Source organism: Neovison vison, chromosome 2, assembly GCF_020171115.1.
Source record: "Neovison vison isolate M4711 chromosome 2, ASM_NN_V1, whole genome shotgun sequence".
NCBI lineage: Eukaryota > Metazoa > Chordata > Mammalia > Carnivora > Mustelidae > Neogale > Neogale vison.
The window spans coordinates 235,323,159-235,342,753 of NC_058092.1; the positions used below are offsets into that span (position 1 = coordinate 235,323,159).

General features: G+C 50.2%; 2 protein-coding genes across 3 annotated transcripts in view; one reads left to right on the plus strand and one right to left on the minus strand.

Moving 5' to 3' along the window:
• INSYN2A (inhibitory synaptic factor 2A) overlaps positions 1-15,372 on the minus strand; it is a 55,137-nt gene extending 39,765 nt beyond the window's left edge. Inside the window, exon 1 of the mRNA XM_044240733.1 lies at positions 15,352-15,372. The gene's annotated coding sequence lies outside the window, so the exon portion shown is untranslated. The remainder of the gene's footprint in view (positions 1-15,351) is intronic.
• DOCK1 (dedicator of cytokinesis 1) overlaps positions 1-19,595 on the plus strand; it is a 491,675-nt gene that overhangs the window by 238,450 nt on the left and 233,630 nt on the right. The gene's annotated exons all lie outside the window — the stretch shown is intronic.

Here is a 19,595-nt window from a genome sequence, read left to right on the forward strand (position 1 = left end):
TATTTGTCTTAGCCATTATGGGTATCATGGGACAGCGGGGCCTCCTGCTCCATGGGATGACCTGAAGGGATTAATCTTGTGATGTGGCTTACTTCTATTGGGTTAACGCTAGCCCTAGAAAGAACATGGGTTTCCCTGCATCTATAACTCTTTTCTTTGCGTTCTATGGAGAGTGGTATTTGAAAATACTTAAAAAAAAGAAAAAAGAAATTACTCATTCTAGATCAAGTTTTGTGTTTTGATCACAACCTCTGTGAAAACAATGGTGGTGGTTTGAGTATTTAAATCCTGAAAGAAAATAAAATCACAAGGCTTTATGTTAATCATGCAAATTCATCTTGGGCTGAATTATTAAATGCATCTAAAAAGGTGCAGGTGGCCGATGATCCCTCTGGGGAATACCAGTGGGGTAAATGCCTTTACTTTTTCAGGCAGATTCACAGCTGCTCATTGCACGTGGAAGAATTTTCTTGCGGGCTGAACTTAAAGGAAGAAAATAGAGTTATGTTGCTTGTGAGTTAGCGTTTGAGAAGAAAGTAGTCCGATGGGAGGGACTGGGGTGTGCAGGAACCTGGCGTTGGAGCACCACGTCCAGAGGCAAGGTCACAGACATAAGCTAGTGGAACAGAACAGGCCCAGGCTGCACTGCCCAGTCCCTTCGGGTTGTACGGGGAGGAGCTGTGGGCCAGCACAGAAACCCCCAGGAGCGCTTCTCCGGAAATGCCACAAGGAACTGGGTGGCTGGTGGCGGCCGCTCCAGAAGGCAGTGAGCGTGTAGGCCATCGGGAGCTTCACTGCTCTGTGAGGGCTGTGCCTACCACCTTAGGGCCATACCGCCCATCTGAAGGAGCGAAGTGGGGTTCCGAGAGGTGACGTTACTTATTAACATCCTACAGCAAGTAGGACGTACAGGCGGGAGCCGCATCCTGCTGTCCCCGATCCCGGAGTTCCTGCTGTTTCAGTGTCGTCTAACAGACAGGCAGGACACGTCCCTATGGCCTTAGTTCTTACTGCGTTAGAATTGCAGGCCAGTGGGCATGGTGGTCCGATGAAGGAAAAAAGTGGGGAGAAGCCCCAAGCCCCCATGTGAGAGTGCGTTCTAGAACTTCCTCTCTGTGCAGTCTGGGGGCCCCGTGAGCCTGGTCTCTCATCACGGGCCAGCATGGCGCTGGCACTTTACAGGTCCCCACCTGAGCTCTTGAACAAAAGACTTAGAGAAGATGGAATTATTTCATCACTTATGCCCTGACAGTGAACTGGCAACTCTGCTGGAGAGCCACAGAAATCAGCTCTGTGGAGTTTGGTTTCGGTCAGAGAGCCTGGGCACTTCTGGCATTTTAGGCCAGTTGACCGCTTACCCTCCTGTGCATGTAGAAATGTTTAGCAGCATCCCAGTTTCTACCCATTCCCCTAAGGAGCGCCCTCCCAGTGTGCCAGCTAGAAAAGTCTCTAGACATTGCCAGATGGCCGCGGGGGGTGAGAGGGGCACAGCCATCCCCGGGGAAGAACCACCACGCTAGACCTTTCATCTTGGGTGGCTGGAGTGTGTCCCTGAAAGGGAAGGCCTGGGAGAGCAGAGCGAACGCCTGGGAGCTGATGGCACTGTCCGGGCACCTGGGGACATGCATGGCTGGTCTGGAAGGCGGCTGCTTTGAAGGGCTCCTCTGGAGCCGCCCCAGCTCTGTGCTGAGCCCGGAGGAAGCCACGTCCTCATGCCACTGTTGCCTCTGTGTGGCCTCGCACAGAGGAGTTACCCAAGTGGTCGCTCTTGTAGGTCGTCTGGGGAAGACAGAGAATAAGTCTTCTTTGGCTTTTAGAGCCTTACCGGGTGCTGAGGATAGCTACAGGCCTTTGTAAGTTGGAAGCAGAAATACTGGGCAGCTTTGGAGAGACTGGAGAAGGAAACGAGCAGACCAGAGCCATAGCATCTCCTGGCTCCGTGCCGGGAGGGCGAGACTCTGGAGAGTGGGTGGGATCCGGCACGCCGGTAAGAACGGACAGTCCGTATCTTTTACAGACCTTTATCCCAACAGGTTAAAATGATGCACACAAAACGACCTGGTGTGGGGTGGGTCTGGGGGCCGTGGGGGTATAATGAGAGAATTAAATCCTAACCCTCCTCTCTCAAAGTCATTCTTGAACTGCCTTTGTTGTCCAGCTGTGCCAGACTGTATTGTGCCATCATTCTGCAGAAGACCTTCCTACCAGGGAAAATTTGAAAGGGAGAGCATTTTTACAAAAAGCAATTTACTAGTAATTTTTCAGCCTTTTCCCTGCCACTCCTGAAAAATGTGTGTCTGAATAAGTTTGTCCTACCATGCTATTCATCATTGCGATTTGCCAGGAACTGCACTGAAATAATTTTCTTACATCAGTCTGCTGGTTTGGAAAGATATTCTGAATCTTGGACCCAACCATCAAACTAATAAAACAAATCAAAAAAATTAATTGCCAGTGGCAAAATAATAATAATAAAGCGATTCTAAGCTCTTCTCTATTTTACAGGGAGTTGCTAAGTATATAAAAATCATTTTCTTATTAGTAAAAATGATGGTGATACTTAGAGGATTTTTTTCTCAGGGTGGTTTGCTGGTGTATTTGTTTAGCAAGTAGTAGAAATGGAATTGTCCTCATCCCACGGTTAAGAAGGTTGTCACATGGTCCTTGTAGTTGGCTTACTTGGACTTCAGATGGAGATCGGTGCTCCTTTGATGGCTGGGTGGCATTTTCTAAAGCTTCAGAGTGGCGTTTTCCTGGACATTAAGAACTACTGTCATGGAATGGGGCTATACCTGTCCAGCGTGTTCATCTACTGTTTATTGGGGTGGGGAGGGGCTAGTCTTCCCTCATCCCTTCACACATTCATTCAGCAAATGAGTGTGCGTACGCCACAGTGTGATGTTGGCGTGCAGTCCGTACGTACTTGTTTTCCTCCCCAAATGCCAGCATCCTTGGCGCTGCACTTGGATTTCCTTCTTGACCCTCAGGATAGCCTCACGAGGAGATGCTCTTACCACGCTCAAGCTGCAGATCGAGAAATGGGGGCTGCAGTTTTTTTTTTTTTTTTTTTTTTGTAATTTGTTGGGAGTCAAGCAGCTGGAGGAGGACCCCTGCCTGCATCCCTCTAAACCCAGGCACCAACCCCCTGCCCTGCCCAAGGAAACCTGTAGCCCGAACGCAGTGCCCTGCATTGAACTTCTCAAAGCATCCGATGTTTGGGAATCATCTGAGCAATTTCCTTGGCCTGTTTCTCTTGAGGTTTCTGGGCCCAGGTTGTGCACAGCCCCTCCAGGTTGGTCCCAGGAACACACCTGGCCTTGGGCACAGATGCGGTGAGGTCTGTCGGGAGTGTTGGACCCCTCAGGAAGCCACAGTGGCATTTTCAGTGACGGCTTGCCTTGGCCCTGTCACCTCTGAGGACCATGGGCTCTGGTTCTTTGAGTTAATCTCTTGGCTCTGAAGCAGCAGGAGTTCATAAAGTTTATTTTTCGTATGAGAATTGTGTTTTGGAATTCATCGGACTATGCCATCTTGAGGTGACTCTCTGGCGAGTCACGGCGGAGCCCGTCTGGCTCGGGGAGAGCTGGAGTCGAGGAGCTGTTCGGAATGCAAATGTCTTAATTACCCTCCAATTAAAGTGCATAATCAAATGTGAGTTGTAAGTATATAAACCCTGTATTTTTAGATTAGTGATGGAGAGTCCTCTCTGCATGCTGCTTTAAATTAATAGCTTATATAAAAATGTTCTTTCCAGCTTAAAGGAGTGAAAAGCGGCAGCTACTAAAAGCCTAACAATAGGTAAACGGTTAAGTAAATAATGGCATACATCCACTCAGTGTGGCCATTAAAGTGATAATTATAAAGATTATTTAGGATCGTAGAAAAACACTTATGAACTCATGTTAAGTGAAAGAAAGTGTTCTCCCAAATTGTACTGGAAGAAAATGAACCAACACGGTCATCATTGTGGTATTAAGATCCTGCGTTCTGGGAGATCCATCTTCCCTTCTGTTTTCCAGTTTTGGTTGGGGGAGCTGCGGTATTACTGTTTGCCAATTAAAAAAAAAAAGCAGGGCAATGTCAGGCCACTCCTGAAGCAGGATGACAGGATCAGGCCGCTCAAAAGTATAAACACTCGGATCAAAAGAAGAAAAACCCAGAAATGATTAGATTTGGGTACATGCCATCTCCCAAAGGTCATCTTTTATTGTTTTGAGGATGCTTTGAATAAAGAAAGAAAATGAATTTCAGAGCATTGACGGTGTTTGCGTGTGTGGTACGTATGTAGATGGTGTGTGCGTATACGTGTGTGTACATATGTGTGCACGGACTGCCTAGGAGAAGGGGTGTTCCGCTGAAGATATGTCAGTACATGAGCGAACTTGCAGCTGGGAGGAGGTCTGCCCTCTGTTTTAATTAGATGGAAAATGGATTTGGCGTATCCTCTGCGTTTCGTTTCTGGACTAAACTGGGATCCCCAGAGCTGACCGGAGACTCTCCACTGGATGAGCTCTGTTCCTAAACTGCGAGGTTTCTGGTTTGGCCCCGGTGAGGTGAGGATACCGGGCATGGGGCAGCTGACTTGACCGTGACGGTCTCACCAAGACGCCCTGGTGTCCCATCCTTCTGGGCAGAGAGCTAAAGAGCTGGCCAAGCAATCCGATGAGTCTGGAAGGGGACTGTGTGATACTATTGGTTTTTCTAGTGGCTTTCCCGCTGTTGAGACACCTTGGAGTCACAGATGCTGGCTGGAATTCAAGATTAATTGGGTCAGCATTTTATTCCATATGCTGAGGGAATGCCTGAGCATTAGGCTGGTCAGGACGGGGGAGGGGGGACCGAGAACCTACCCTTCTTTTAACACTCAACTTCCTGGAGGGAAAGGAAGGGAAGACAGTATTTCGGCCATTAACCGAACTCAGTTGTGTTGTGAAATAGTTAACTCTAGTCCTGTTTTATAGGCACTTATTGATTCTTCCAAAGTGGAAGTCCTCCCTTCCTCGGGGCACAGCTAACTGCTATAGATTTTGGACGGTGCTTTAGTTAGATTCATGATCCCGTTTAATTTCCTTTAATACACTGAAATGATATTTTTCCAGACGTTTGTTCACTTCTTCAAAGGTCACTGATTCAGGAGGGCTGGAATGGGGTCACAAAGTGAAAACACACATCCCTCCGAGAGGGGGCACCGAGAAGGAGGCTGTTGTGTGAGGAAACGGCCAGGTCGCAGCCCGGTCCCTTGTGGAAGACTGCAGACAGGCCTCTGTCATTAAGAACGGATGGGCATCCAGTCAGAAGGAGGGAAAAGGGGAACTCGCAGAGTTTCTATGCAGGCTTGAGGCCGAAGGAAAACCACCCTAGGCGGGAGGTCCCCCGTTCATGCCCACGATTTCAGAAAACACACTGTCACCGAGAGAAAACCTGTCGCCAATGACTCCAGCCACACTGCGTACATCACCGTTGTCCCGCACTCACACGGGCCTGTCTCCGATGAGTGGGGAACCATCTAACGAGGGGCTGTCAACCATCCATGCTGTACATGGATGCTTGGGGTATGGCGCTGAGGGTTAGAGAAACCAGAAAATGGCCTCTTCCACAAATCAGACCTCCTCCTTCATTTTTGCACGATTTACTTAGTTCCTCAGTCTTCAGCTTATACTGATAGTAACCTTTGCTCATCCTTTGTCCACATGGAATCTAAATGAGTAAAAATGAATTAGCAGAATTTTATGATGTCGGCAAAGACCAACTGGGGAAAATGCCTCCTCCGAGTGAGATGTTACATCAATGTAGGAAGCGACTTTTATTTGCGGCAGTTAGCTCTGCTAACTAACAATGTCCATGGAGAGTCCAGAAAAACTGGTTCCAACAACCCATCAAAAATCCTATGTAACATTAGTAAAAGGAACTAATTTCCTTGCTCCTCTCTTTTCCCCAGGAGGCAGGACAGCTCGAAAAGATGTTCAATGTAAGAGCTCTCGTTTGAATGTAGCTCATAGATGGGTAGAGATTACTGTAGCCGGATGTCCCTCCTGCTCTATTGCCTGGATGGCTCTAGGTAATTAAGCAACAACCTGCTGGTAGTTTGGAGCCCAATGCTAGGAAACCGGAGTTGATGGGATGTGGAAGAGGTGGCCTCCCTTTCTTAGAATTTATGGGAATCTTGAGTGAAAACATGCACATTGCAAAATGAACTTTGGGATTGTTTTGTTTTACTGATTGTAACAAATCCATATGTTTTTTACTAAACAGCATGTTTTCACTCATGCTATATCCTTGAGCTAAATTTAGAATGTTGATTTTTCCAAAAAAATAACTATGTCAGAAAAGTATGTGTTTTCCCTGTTGTTTCTTGAAGTCGAATCTCAGGGTACCCAGGGCAGGATTTCTCCTCAGGCTTGCCTAGGCCTCTGAGGCAACGTATCACATGGCCTCCTGCTCTAGGAACCCCCAACTCGGTCAGGGCAAGTTATTTCATGAATAACCCAATCTTCAGTTTATATTTCTGTATTCTCCTTCTACTTTTTCATCTCTCCAGTACCTCTTTGGGTCAGATGGCCTCTTCCTTCACAAGGGATGTGGGAAAGGGAGTGAAGGGCCGATGGGAATGGACTGTGTAGGTTCATAAGAGAACTTAGCAGCGTGGCAAGTGAGCAGGACTGCTGATCAGGAAGCAAGTCTCTGCGCACATCAGCACCCTCACAGTACTTTTCAAAAGGAAACTCATGTTTTCTAAAACCCGAAGTGACCCCTCTAGGCTTTGGCCTCCTTGAAGCTGTAGGCCGGAGCACAGGTGTTAAAGAAGTGGAACCGTTTACAAGTTTTGGCTTCTTTGTTTTGTTTTGTTTTTTCAAAGCATTTCCATTATGTAGAAGAGGCTCTGGAGGGAGACTGTGTTCCCACAGGACCAAGGAGATAGGATCTTCCTGAAGGACTCTACTCCTGAGCCTGGCTTTCCAGAAAACATAGATGAGTCCCCACCCCAGTCCAGGTCAGTCAGAATTTCTGGGGATGGAGACCTGCAAACAGGATGGCAGAGGTCAATGTATTAATTCATCTGTGAAGAACCACTAGGCATCCCTTATTCTCTTCTCTTTCCTGCTGTGTTGCTAGAGCACAGAGCAACATGTGGGACGTGAAGGTTCCCACAAGCCTTTACCAAATGAAGGGAAGAACCAGTGATGTCCCAGGGGAGCAAGGAGCGCCGCCCCTTCCATGTGGTCTGCAGCGAACCTGCAGCTTAGCCAAGTGTTGGGCTGATCGCCCCCACTGGCCGGGCCGTGGCCCATTGTGCCACGCTGCCACTGGGGCAGCAGTGGGGATGGATTCTCATTCTACAGAGGGACAGGTAGTGACCATTGTCAGGGTTCAAAATATAGGTGTTTTGTTTGTTTTTGTTTTTTGCCATGTGGACCAATTATTGGATGGCAGAGTCCAAATAAATTGTCCCCTGGCAGGTTAACCGCAGGAAGAGCAGGAATAGTACGGCATCTTTTCACCTTTGTTCTTTGCACGTTTCTGCTTTGGGATGCAAAATATCTAGAGTTCTGTCCCTTCCTGCTGGCAGCTCTTCCGAACCATCGACCGGGGCTTTGAGATCAGTTACTAGTACATTGCCGTTCTTTTCAGAGGATGATTTACTTTTGGGTTTTCCATGTAGGATTTTATCAGATGGTGAGTGGGGGTGGGTGGACACTCAAGATGACCGGCTGGGCACTGTCACACTCTGTAGGCTTCTCTGAACATAGCAGTTCCCGGCTGTGCAGGCTCATGATCCTTGGGAATGGCGGTGTAGACACCGACTGCCTGATTTTGGGTTCTGGCCGTCCCTGGACTTAGCCCAGAGTCCAGACCTCATTATACAGTCTGGGGGAAGGAAGGTAAAGAGCCGATCCTTCTGTGGTGCTCGGCTTAGCTTCGGTGCCACCTCCCACTCCATGTGTGCCTTCGCATCGGATTTTCCAAATACCCTGTCGAGGAGACGGTGCCATATTTGATAAAGGAGTGGAAGTCGAGCCACCGACAGGTGAATCCATGCCCAGGACCACACAGACACACAGACAGCGCCTGGCTGAGCGAGGAGTGCACCTGCAGGCAGCTTCGCTTGGACGCTGCTCTCCCTGCTCCCATCTATGACCCGGGCACAGTAGGTGGCTGCCTTGAAACCCTCCGTGTGTGTTCCTGGTGGTGCTGCTGCTGCAGAGGGAGGGGATGCCGACAGGGACAGGCACGCTTACAGCACGTCCTGTGTGTGGATGTCACTAGATACCATTTGTTCCCAGACAGAAACATGCTTGAAAACCAGCTGGTAGTTTCAACTTTGAATGGCCAATGAAGAGCAGACAGTCGTCCTAGGCTTTTACTTAAAGCTGGCATGCCCTTGGTCATTCTCACCGGGTCTTCAAGTCTAGAACCGGTGCTTTGATGCAGAAGATAATGATCGTTAGGTGTGGAGCCCTGGACGGCAGTCCGTCCTGCACTAATCAGCTGCTGACCGTGCACCGTGGGGCCGCGTGCCTGCCCTGCGCGCCACCCTCCCGCCCCGTAAGACCCGGTGGTCTTTTCACAGATCCAGCATTCCCAACACGAATTCCACCATTCAGCCTCTCCCTGGGTATCTTTGGAACACTAGCAAATCTCACAGACACGATAAAGAAAGTGGCGATACACTTGAAGCAGAGTGAACGTCATTTATGGAGACAAACATAAATCACCAGAACCAAGCACCTTCAGGCTGGAAACCAGTTTTCTGTGAAGCCACGGCGCTGACGACTACCATTAAAGCAAACACACCCGGTGAGGGAGGGAGGAAAAATTGCAGTTACCGTTGGGCTCTTCAATGACCAGAGAAGTCAGGTGAAAAATATGGTTGGAAATTTGAGGAACTTGTCCTTTTCAGCATTTTTTAAATTTCAAATTCTCTACCGTTGCATGTGGCATGCCCTGTTCTGGGGAGTGATTCTTGTCCATGCTGCTCTGAGCCGTGAGAGTCTCATCAGCACAATTAACAGGACACTGGTCGTTGGTGCCATGTGATTCCCACAAGGAAAAAAGACAAAGAGCAAGTCTTTATGCACCAGTGCAGTTCTGATAAACAAGAAGTGATAAATCGAGGAACCTGCCCCGGAGATCAATGAAGTTGATGTCATGATGTCAGACTGAGTTGGGAGGTCAATGCTGAGAGGCAGACGGACGTCGTCTGGCCATCTGGGCTTGACCCATTGGGCCCTCCAGTATTTTGGTAAAAGCTCTACTGAAAATTCCTTCCAACCAAAAATGTCAGCATTTGGGGTATAAGAGCATTGGATCTGTCAGATTGAGGCAAGTTAGAATCTCTTATTTCTCTTCTCATTTGTTTCTTTTACTCAAATACTAGGCCATTGAGCTTAAACACATTCTTTCCTTAGAGACTCAACTTCTACCCAAGTGAATTTTTACCAAGAAAAACTCTAAGGCTGAGTTTGGTGGTAGAAAAACCCAAATCTTCGATACCTTTTTCTTCAATCACCACCATGCAGCCACACGTAAGGACTGTCCATTTCTAGAAGCAGGCTTCCTTTTACCACCTTCTTAGGCGTTTCCTCTTAATTACGACTACAAGAAAGTTACAAGTTGAAGTGGAAGAAAAAAATTATTGTCCAATATGGAGTCTAACAAAATTGTTGACTATCTGATCGCTTCGTTAAATATTTATTAAGCATCTGTTATTAGACACTACTACTCTTAGTTCTGTAAGAATGTCTTTCCGTATTGAATCCTTTGATCCATTGTTCTCTTCTTTGAAAGTATTCCTCATGTTCTAAGAAGTAAAAGATGATGAAAATTTAAAAAAAAATTTTTTACTATTATAGAATTTTTTAAAATAGTATTTCTTGTTGGAAACTCAAACTCAACTTTCTAATGGTAAGCCTATTTTTTCCCCAAAACCTGCTGGTTCCCTGACTTCTCTCTTTCCATCTGGATCCCCCACCACCATGTCGCCGCCATCTTTAATCCCTTCTTCATATTGCCATGTTACAAAGATTGGCCACGTGGGATGTTTCTCTCACAGCTGCTCCCATCTCTCGTGCCACCAGTCACCCATGATACCAATTAATTGTCACCTGTTAAACCCTCTCAACTGGTCTCCAGTTCCAGGTCTCTGGTTCGTCTCGAGCTAGCAAGGCTCCGTCTTCTGGACATGTATGTTATTGTTCCAAGTACTCAGTGGTCGCCCACGGTCAGTGAACAGAGGCCCCTCTTGTCCTGCTGGTTCTTCCTCAGACTGGTTCTTCACTCTCTGATCCCTGTTCCTCCACCTTTTCCCAGTGTCACTTCTCATTCTCCCTATACCAATCTCTTGCTTTCAGCACCCGGTGACTGGGCGTTAGCTCTAGGATTTGCCTGTGCTGGGCTCAGGAGTCCGGTCTTAGCCTTCATCCCGGGCAGGGCATTGCTTTCTCTTGGGAACCTCCAAGAGTACTGTCTGTCCTCTCCTGGTACTGTCTGTCCTCTCCTGATTCTACTTCCCACCTCGTCCTCCTGGCCTGGAGCTTCTTGAGAACTTGTCACTTGGTTTCGGACACTCGCACGCTGCCTTGGCCATTGCTGCTTGTGTTCAGTACATTTCCATGAACCAGCAGTCCTTTGTCGACAAAATCATCTTCATGTCAGTCTGTCTTTCCCGTGTTTGCCCACGTTCAGAACCCAGATTTTATAGTTCCAGTACATTTCCCAGGACATGAAAGTCACTTACTATGAAAGTGAATTACGGATGATTTGAGGACTTTAGTCTAACCACAAAAGACATGTGCAAAAGACAGAGAAATGAGAAATTGTCACACGAGGATACTTCCTGGGAACAACCAGGGTGGAGGGACCCACATCACCACTGGAATGACCTAGAAACATGAACAAAGACTGGTCAGTTCCATGAAGGTTGAAGGTGACTGTGATATATCTCCATGGTGATTCCTCAGCAGGGCAGCTGGCAGGAGGCCCCAGACCACGAGCCTCCCCTCCCTCGTCTTTCCCTCCGGACTTCTGAGGAGAGAGCCACTTTCATTTGTGGTAGCCCACAGCCCCCTCCTCATGTCTCTTGTAGGCTGTGGTTTACTGCATTTCATCTTATGCCCAAGGCTAGATTATTAAGGATTGAATTGGAATTTTCCATAGTAACTGCAACATAAACTTTGATTAGCATTTTGCCATGGTGTGATGATTTCTAAAAAATTTCCTTGCCCCTGTTATGGCTCTATTAGCGTAACTCAGGGGAACATACGCTGTGCCCACGTGATCCCTCTCTGATCTTTCCGTGCTCAAACTTCCTTAACAGCAAGATGACGTGGTGGAGAGAGTCCTGGGGATATATGTACTTTGGATAATCTGATCCATGCTCTATAAAAGCAACATTGATGAGTAATGCCTGGGAGATAGTTCTTTCCAAATCCCTCTGAAGTACGGTATTGGCAAAAACCGTTTATACTTGGGAAACATGGTTCCTTCTTTCCCTAATATCTGCTTTTCTGTATTCAAGTTAATTTTTTTCAGTGTCCCAATGAGAGAGGGAAGTATACACTTAGCAGAGAGACATAGAGCCTTCAGGTTAATGTGTTTTGTTTTTATTTAGACCAGTGGTTCATCTCTTGATAATATGTTTGTATACCTCCCAAGTCCCTCGACTCATCCATGGTGTTCTGAATGATGGCTGAAGTGCGTCCGACTCACACCCACACTGATGACTTAAGGCAGAGGAAGCTACTATGGATTTCTATCAGGAATTGTATTTGCAACCAGGAGCTGTCTCTGAAGTTATGGTTTCTCGTGCTTGGAGAGGTAGGGTTCTTGGTTGCTTGAAGACACCTCACCGCTTCTGGATCTGAGGCGGATACATTATTGTACGTGGTCCTGAGGTTTGGACCTGTGCTTCCTGTGGCTTACTGTTTGTCCTGAGATGGCCTCTCCACAACTTGATTGTAGGAATCCCGGCAAGGGCCCCACAACTTGGTCCCAATCCTCTAGTCTGCCCCTCATATAGAAGATATATTAACTTCTAACATAAGTGGCTTAAAAATTATGACATTTTGCTACCTTCCCGTTCTAGGTTAGCTCACATATTGGAGAAAGACTTATCCAAATGTTTGTGTGCGAATTTCATGGTAATAAACGTGTTGTCATGTAATATCAATCATATTAAATTTTCCTTTAAAATATTGAAATCACTCCATAATGTTATGAAATATTAAAATCAAATACGTGAGGAGACTGAAAAGGATCTGCCTCATAAATTATGTCAGCTAATTTGGGGCTGGAAACGAAGGTCTCAGTGGAATTACGGTGGGAAAGGGTTCTTCCCGTTTATGAAGGATTTGTTTAAAATACAGCTGCCGGGGGCGCCTGGGTGGCTCAGAGGGTTAGGCCGCTGCCTTCGGCTCAGGTCAGGATCTCAGGGTCCTGGGATCGAGTCCCGCATCGGGCTCTCTGCTCAGCGGGGAGCCTGCTTCCTCCTCTCTCTCTCTCTGCCTGCCTCTCTGCCTACTCGTGATGTCTCTCTGTCAAATAAATAAATAAAATCTTTAAAAATAAACAAATAAAATAAAATAAAATACAGCTGCCGGTTCTGTCTGGGGAGGCCCTAATAACCTTCCTTTCCCCAGATGGCTGTGGTTTACCTCAAGCAGGACTGCTGTTTGTGGTGAGGCCCTGACTGGTTAAGCAGCAGCCTTGACGCCACCTGCCCGGCTGTGTGATGGGCTGATCCAGAGACTCAGAATAAAGCATCCCCCCGACCCTGCCTCTGCCTTCCTACCTGGATGCTAGTCCGCAGACTCGCTCTGTGGTGTAGCTGTGATTTCTTTATCATTAGTCCCCGAGAAGCAGCCTGTCCCCAACAGTAACTAATCTGCTCCTCATACAAGAGAGTTCGTAGCTGTTGCTCTAAGTGAGACAGCCACGGGTTAGGACGGCCAGGAGAATACAAATGTCTAGCTAAGTGAACACATCTGTCCAGCTGCTCGGCTGTGATCAGCTGTGTTAGTTCTGAGAATCATTTGTATTTCTGACTGCTTATTTCGGTGTGTAGGAGTCTTCCTGCTCCACTGGTGCCTTTCGTGCACAAGCCTTTCACTTATGTGCTTATTTAAATTTTTTTTCTTTTTTTCTCTATAGAGGGAGAAACATGACAAAAATTCTCTATGCTGCCATGGGGAAAATAATTGTGGTGGAACAGAGAAGCCCCCAAGTAAACGGGGGGGGGTGATAATATCCAACTTTCCATCGGGCTTCTTGACAGCTCTTTGTGCAAATATGGAGCTTTCCAGCTTTTCCCTTATTAGCCGGTTTCTTAACCAGCAGTTGTGCTTCTCAATAGGGTACTGGGCCTGATGTAAGTAAAAGCTCCAGGTCCCCATCACAAGATAAAAAGATCTGAAGTCCTGACAACTGTAGTAAGTTGAAAGGCATATAATTTGAGTTTCAAGGGCATCCTGTCTTAAAGTAGAGGTCTTTCCTTTAGCTAAAGAAATTAAACAGCATCCTTCTCTCTTTAAGGAAACGATGAATTTAGTGAAGAAAAGCACAAACTCTCTGTGCTAACCTAATTTATGCAAAATCATGCAATTAGTGATAGCTGTGCTAGACATTTTTTATCCAAATGCGCCTCTAATAAAACCATCACGAGGAGCAGTGCCATCTAATGTAAGTAGTAAACATGGGTAGTAAATTATTAATATCTGGTGAGGCATGCAGATGGCAGGGCTTCCATTTTCCCTTTGAGCTGCTTGTGCCCATTTGCTAATCCTTCTTGCAAAAAAAAAAATGGCAAAGATAAATATGAACTTTTCTTTGGAAAGTAACATTCAACAGGATATGAATGCAATAAATAGCACAGTGAATAGTACAGACCGCGCTTTCCACCTCCGCAAAGTGAAATGGTGGCTACTTTCTGCTTCATCTCTAGCATAACCTTAATCACGGAAGAGCTTTTTCACATGTGTACAGCTGGCTGGGAATGGCCCAGGTCAGGTGATTCGGGTGGTATTTTTCAATCAAGTCCCCATCGCTGTAACCTTGACAGGCCCCCACTGGCAAATGGAAAGGTAACCCCTAGCAAGTCCGTCCAAGGGAAGACATCCAAGTGCACGGACCCCGACCCTCTGCCAGTCTGAGCTGTAGTCCCGGGGAATGACAGCGTGGCTTCTGAGCTAAGGCAGGGCCACCCCGAAGTTCCCACGCTGGCCAGTGCACCTCGGCATGCTTCTGCAGAATGTAAGCGCCTAAGCAGACAAGGTCAAACGAAACTGCCTCATTGCCGCCTCTGGCTCTGGGGCCCAACCGGCCTTGCAGTCCCCAGGCACAGACCTGCAGAGGGAAAGGGGTCAGCGTGGAAGTCCTGCTCTGTAGATGAGCCAAATGCACTGATTCTCTCCCCCGTTGACGCCTCTCCTCCCCCACTCCTGGCATCCCCTTATCACTAGCTCCATCTCCCTGTGGCTTGTTTCTGGGTAGTAGAATGCTGAGGTCACAGGGACAGGTTCTTTATCCCAGCGATGCTGGAACCCTGAGCATGAACCAGCAAGACGCAGACTCTCGCTCTTGACTTGGGGCTTCAGGTGCCGCCCCGGCCCCGGGCCGGCCGGGGGCATCCTCCTCCCTCCTGCCCTCGCCCTCCAGCAAGCTCGCTTGCTCCCTCTGCAGCGCTGGTTGGTTTCCCACGCCTGTCCCGGGCTGACACGGGAACGGGACGCCACGCGCCCCGAAGCCCCGCGGACGCCGACCCCGGCCCGCAGCCCCGGGAAAGTGCCGATCCAAGCGAGCCCCGGCGCCACGGGAGGAAATGGGTATTTCACGTGGGCATCTGCCTTCGCTCCTGCTCGCGCCTCTCCTTCGCGGCAGGCGTCAGGGCCCCTCTGCTCGGACATATCCCCCCCGAAGTTAATCAGCCGCACTTGCCAGTTCGCTCTAGTTTGGAAAATACTTAAACACCTCGAAACGTTCCAGAGACGCGGCCGCCCGCGATCCCCCAGTTCTGCCTGGCTAGGGCTCTCGGGCGCTCACGAGGCTGTGGCGTTTGTCTAGAACCGACAGCGTAGACATGTAGCCCCACCGCTCCCAGGCCGTCGCCAAAGTTGCCAGACGCCCCTCGGCGACCTGGCCGCGCCAGATGCAGTTGCATAACCTCCCCCGCCGCCCGGTCCGCTCCTGGCTGCACCGGCGCGTCCTGGCCCCGGGAGCCGCCGAGTCCCGGACGAAGCCTCTTTGGGGGCGAGCGGGAGCGCCCGACCAGGGTCGGCGCCCGTCCGAGCGGTGCTCTGCCTGCGGCCAAGTGCAGCGGGCGCCCGGGCGCGGGAGGAGGGCACGCGGGGCTACGCTTACCTTCGGCTGCTTACAGATAAGTCGAGGTCGGTGCAGCGCCTGGCTCGGGCATGTCTCGCCGCGGACCTGGGCAAGCCTGGCGCGGCACGGAGCACTCCGGGCAGGGCATCCGCGGCGAGGCTCGCCGGGCTCGCGCGGAGGAAGGCTCGGCTCCGGGGACTTGGCCGGCTGCGCGCCCGCCGCCCGCCCCCTCCACCGCCGCCGGCCCGGCCCGCCCGGCCCGGCCGGCCCCCGCGCCGCAGCTCGCGTCCGGCCCGGCTCAGCGACGCGCACGGGGAGGCAGCGGCTCGGCCGGCTCCGGGGACGCCCGCGCGTTCGCTCGCTGGCGGCGCGGCGGAGCCAGCCACAGCCACCCGGCTCCGTGCTCCTCCGATGTCCTCATTTACTGCAATTGTCTTCGGCGAGATCTCGGAGCCGGGGCCGGGAGGCGGGGGCGGAGTGGGGGAGGGAGCGGGAGGGAAGTCCTTGCAGCCGCCCCCGGGTCCCCGCTACTCCGCGGAGCCGGGCGGCCGGAGGAGAGGGCGCTGGAGCCGCGCGCCCGCCGCCTGTGCGCCCGGCTGGCACCGAGGCGGGCGGAGCCCCGGGCCCCGCGGGGCGGGGGCGGGGGCGGCGCGGGGCCCCGCGGGCCGCGTGCGCGGGGTGGGCGATCTGGAGGGAGTGGAGCGGGAGGGAGCGGGGAGCCCCCGCCCGCCGACGTCCGAGCCCGAGCTGGAGGAGGAGGTGGAAGGAGCCGCCGGCGGCTGCTGCTTGCGCGCGGGGCTCCACCGCGGCGCGTCCTCAGGGTTTCTGGGCTGCAGGCGGCGCTGCGCGGCCCGGGAACTTGTTGAGTCTGCCCTCCAGCCGCCTCTGGAGCAGCTGGAGGGCGGGGGACCTGGCGTTTCTCTCTAGGGAGGGGTCGCCGGGGTCGCCGAGTGATGGCTGCCTGCTTGCCAGTGGGCCCAGCCCGGCGTAGCTTTGAAATCCTGGAGCGCGGGGGGCATAGACGTCGGTCCCCTCACCTGCGGATTGCTGCCTAGGGGAGGCCAGGGTCAGGGGTGTGTTTTCCTGCGGAGTCCAGCCCAGGGTCAGCATTTCTAAGTGGAGACTGTCAGGCCCGCCCGCTGTGTGTAGTGAGGATAGAGGTGGGTGTGCCCTCCCCCACCCCTGGGTCTGTGGCCCAAGGCCATTAGGAACACTCCAGAGCTGGCTCAGCCACAGCTCCTCATCTAGACGCCCCCTCCCTCCCTGTTACACATACCACCTGCCTGCAGCTGCCACAGGGTATGTGTCCTTTTTGTCACAGAGCAGAGTTGAGCTCATTTGGGGAGGAACAGATCTGGGATGCCAAAGGAGCTCTTCCTCACCCCCTCGGCAAATCCACCCAAGTCCACCAATGGGTAGTGTGTCTTCTGAGCTCAAAGCGACTGGGCCACTGGCCTCCCTGATTCCTGGCAGACCCTGGTGCCTGGGCCTGGGACCAAGCAGCCAGCTGGCCACAGGTCTCCCAGTTCCCCAAGTTTTCTCAGGATGGTAGCTTGAAGTTCACTCTTCCTGAACATACTTGGAAGTGACCGCACTCGGTAGTGTGAATAATTCCCAAGAAAGGGCAGAGGAATGGTGGATCCAAGGGCAGTGGCTTTGGGGGATGAAATGGGAGGACAAGAGGAAAAGTACCATTACCACATCTTCAGGCAGAGCGGCAGGTGCACACACCTGCACCCATCTCCACGCCCACCCCCCAGTCCCTGCGGCGGCAGCAGCAGCCCCGTGCCCAGGACCCAGCCATTTCTAGTTCCTTGTTCACTGGGCTCAACTGAGTCTAGCAGGGTGCATAATACAGTGTCTGTTCTTTATAAATTTCTTTATATGTAATGCTTTATTTGTCTTAATGTGGTACTTGGGGCATCGTGTCCAAATGTTCCAAAAGAACAGCATCCTGAAACCTCCTCCTTCCCCTCTTACCTCTTAGCCTCCTTATGGATACAAGTCTGCAGTCCTCTGGCGTCCAGATATGTCCAGGAAGGGAGTCCTGAACCTGGGTCTCCAAACTCTGTCTACTCACTCCTTTTCTTACTCCAGATTCCGGAGTGTAATTTTTAGCCTGTTTTCTTCTCTGGCTGGCCCACGGTGCTGGTGAGAGCTGGCTGGAGACATGTAGCAGCAGATGCGTGAGTAGCCTGAAGACCTACAACTCCCTGTTCTGCCTGGAAGGGACCTGATGTTGGGGATGTGTCGGACTTGGGGACATTTGATGCCAGGTAGAAGGGATCACTGTCATGGACCGCTCCAAGATAATTCCCTTAGGGATGTGCCATTGCCACTGCAGGCCCAGTATTTCTCCAGCTTTCTGTAAATCTTGCTTTATTGCTAATCCATAAAATCGAAATCTGCCTTCCATCCCTTAAACATGTCACTGTAAATAAAACTACCAGGAAATACTGAAATTGTGCCAGTGGTAATGGACAGCCACATTTCTAGGGGATCTGAGTAAAAACAGATAAACATAAAAGCATGCACCGCAGGACGGAGCAGAGCCCCGGGGGGCCGTGTGAGCTGCCAGGAAAATGGCTTCAGGGACGGTGTTATTGAGATTTGCATGATGTGTAATTGTAGGAAGAAAAACTGTAAGTGGCAGGTTAGAAAACCCACTTACAGGAAGACGAGAACTTAATAAACTTCTTAGTATCGTGAAGACTATCTCTAGGTGTCTGGTTGTCTCCTAGACTCCTAGTTGTTTTTCAGTTATCCACGTCACTGGTATCCTGCCTCTGTTTTGAAGTAAGTCATCTTTTGTCTACCGTGTTGACCTTGCAGGTCTTCACATCACAAGTGTAAATACTGTTGAAAACATGTTTCACTGTAACTTTGCCTGTGGAGGGAGGTTCCACATGCGTGAGGCTGATGAGTCCTTGTGTCCATCCTGTTCTCACCTTGAAAGCAGACACTGCGAGGGGCTGGCCTGGGAGACGGGGACTCATGAATGCGTCTTCCTGCCTGCACACCCCCCCTGCATTATAATTAGTGTCTTTTACAGATGAGACACATGCATGTTTTTAGGGGCTAGGATGAATCATTATGTTCAGTTTCCGCAGAAAAAGAGTTACAGTTGGTAGAGAGTTGATTCATTGTAGGAGTCAATTAGGTAAAATTGGTTTTGATTCAGATTTTTGCTGAAAAAGATGGACTTCCAAAAGGAGAAATAGCTACTTTTAAAGTGGGATTTCCTGAAAGCAGAAGGCCCTAAAAATTAAAGAGATGAGAAAGTACGAGAGAGATGACTAAGAAAATAGCCGAGGCTCTCCTCTCTTGCCTTCTTCTTGGCTGCGTGCAGGTGTCTCACAGAGATTTGCTGGATGCCCGCCCTCTTGTTGAGTTAAGTTATGAAGTCCCAGTTTCCACCTTTAAAAAGACAAGAATGTACCAGTCAGAGACAGACAAGGATGTTCGTAACAGTTTTGACCACGTGAGTTCCAAACTGGAAATAACTCCAGTATTTATCAGTTGTAGAAGGGATACCGTTTTTCTGGGTTTACTCCTGCAGCAGGGTCCACCCAGCAGGGGAAAGGACCGGGTCAATGCGAATAACTTCACAGACGTTATGTAGAAGCAGCCAGGCACTGGAGTACACGTCATAGTCGTAGGATTTCATTTCAGTGACGTTGCAAGAATGCAAAAAAGCCCAATGTCAGGTGGGGGTTGTCTTTGGCCCGGGCCACACTGCCTCTCGTGGTGTGGATTATCTGTATCTTGAACTAGGTGGTCACACTCCTTATTCATATGGATCAATTCACTGAGACGTTCTAGTCTTTCCAGTACGCCTCCTTTCTGTCTGGGCAGACGCGCTTGTCTTTGCAGCATCGACACACGTGCCCCCTAGTAATCTTCCCTTTCATGGGACCGGCTTATGGTCAGTGAAGTTGGCTTGCTATATTGCTGATTCACAGAATTGTCAAAGCTGCTTTCTCTCCACATCCCAAGGTAAGAGAAAACAGGTCGCCTGCACAGGCCCTGCTGATGTCAATAAGACTTCTTGTCTAGCAAATACTGGGACCTCCTTCTTTGAGAGGCTGCCGCGAGCATCTGCTCGACTGTTGCACACAGCCGTGGTGGGGTTCCCTCTGGAAAGGATGTTCCGACCTTGTCCTTTACTGTCCTGAGTGACTGTCAGGTGAGCCGGTGTCTGTGATGGCAGGTTCTGTCCTCCAGCTCCGAAGCGGTGGTCGCAGATCAGCTGTACGCCACCGCGACAAAGGAGAGGGAACTCG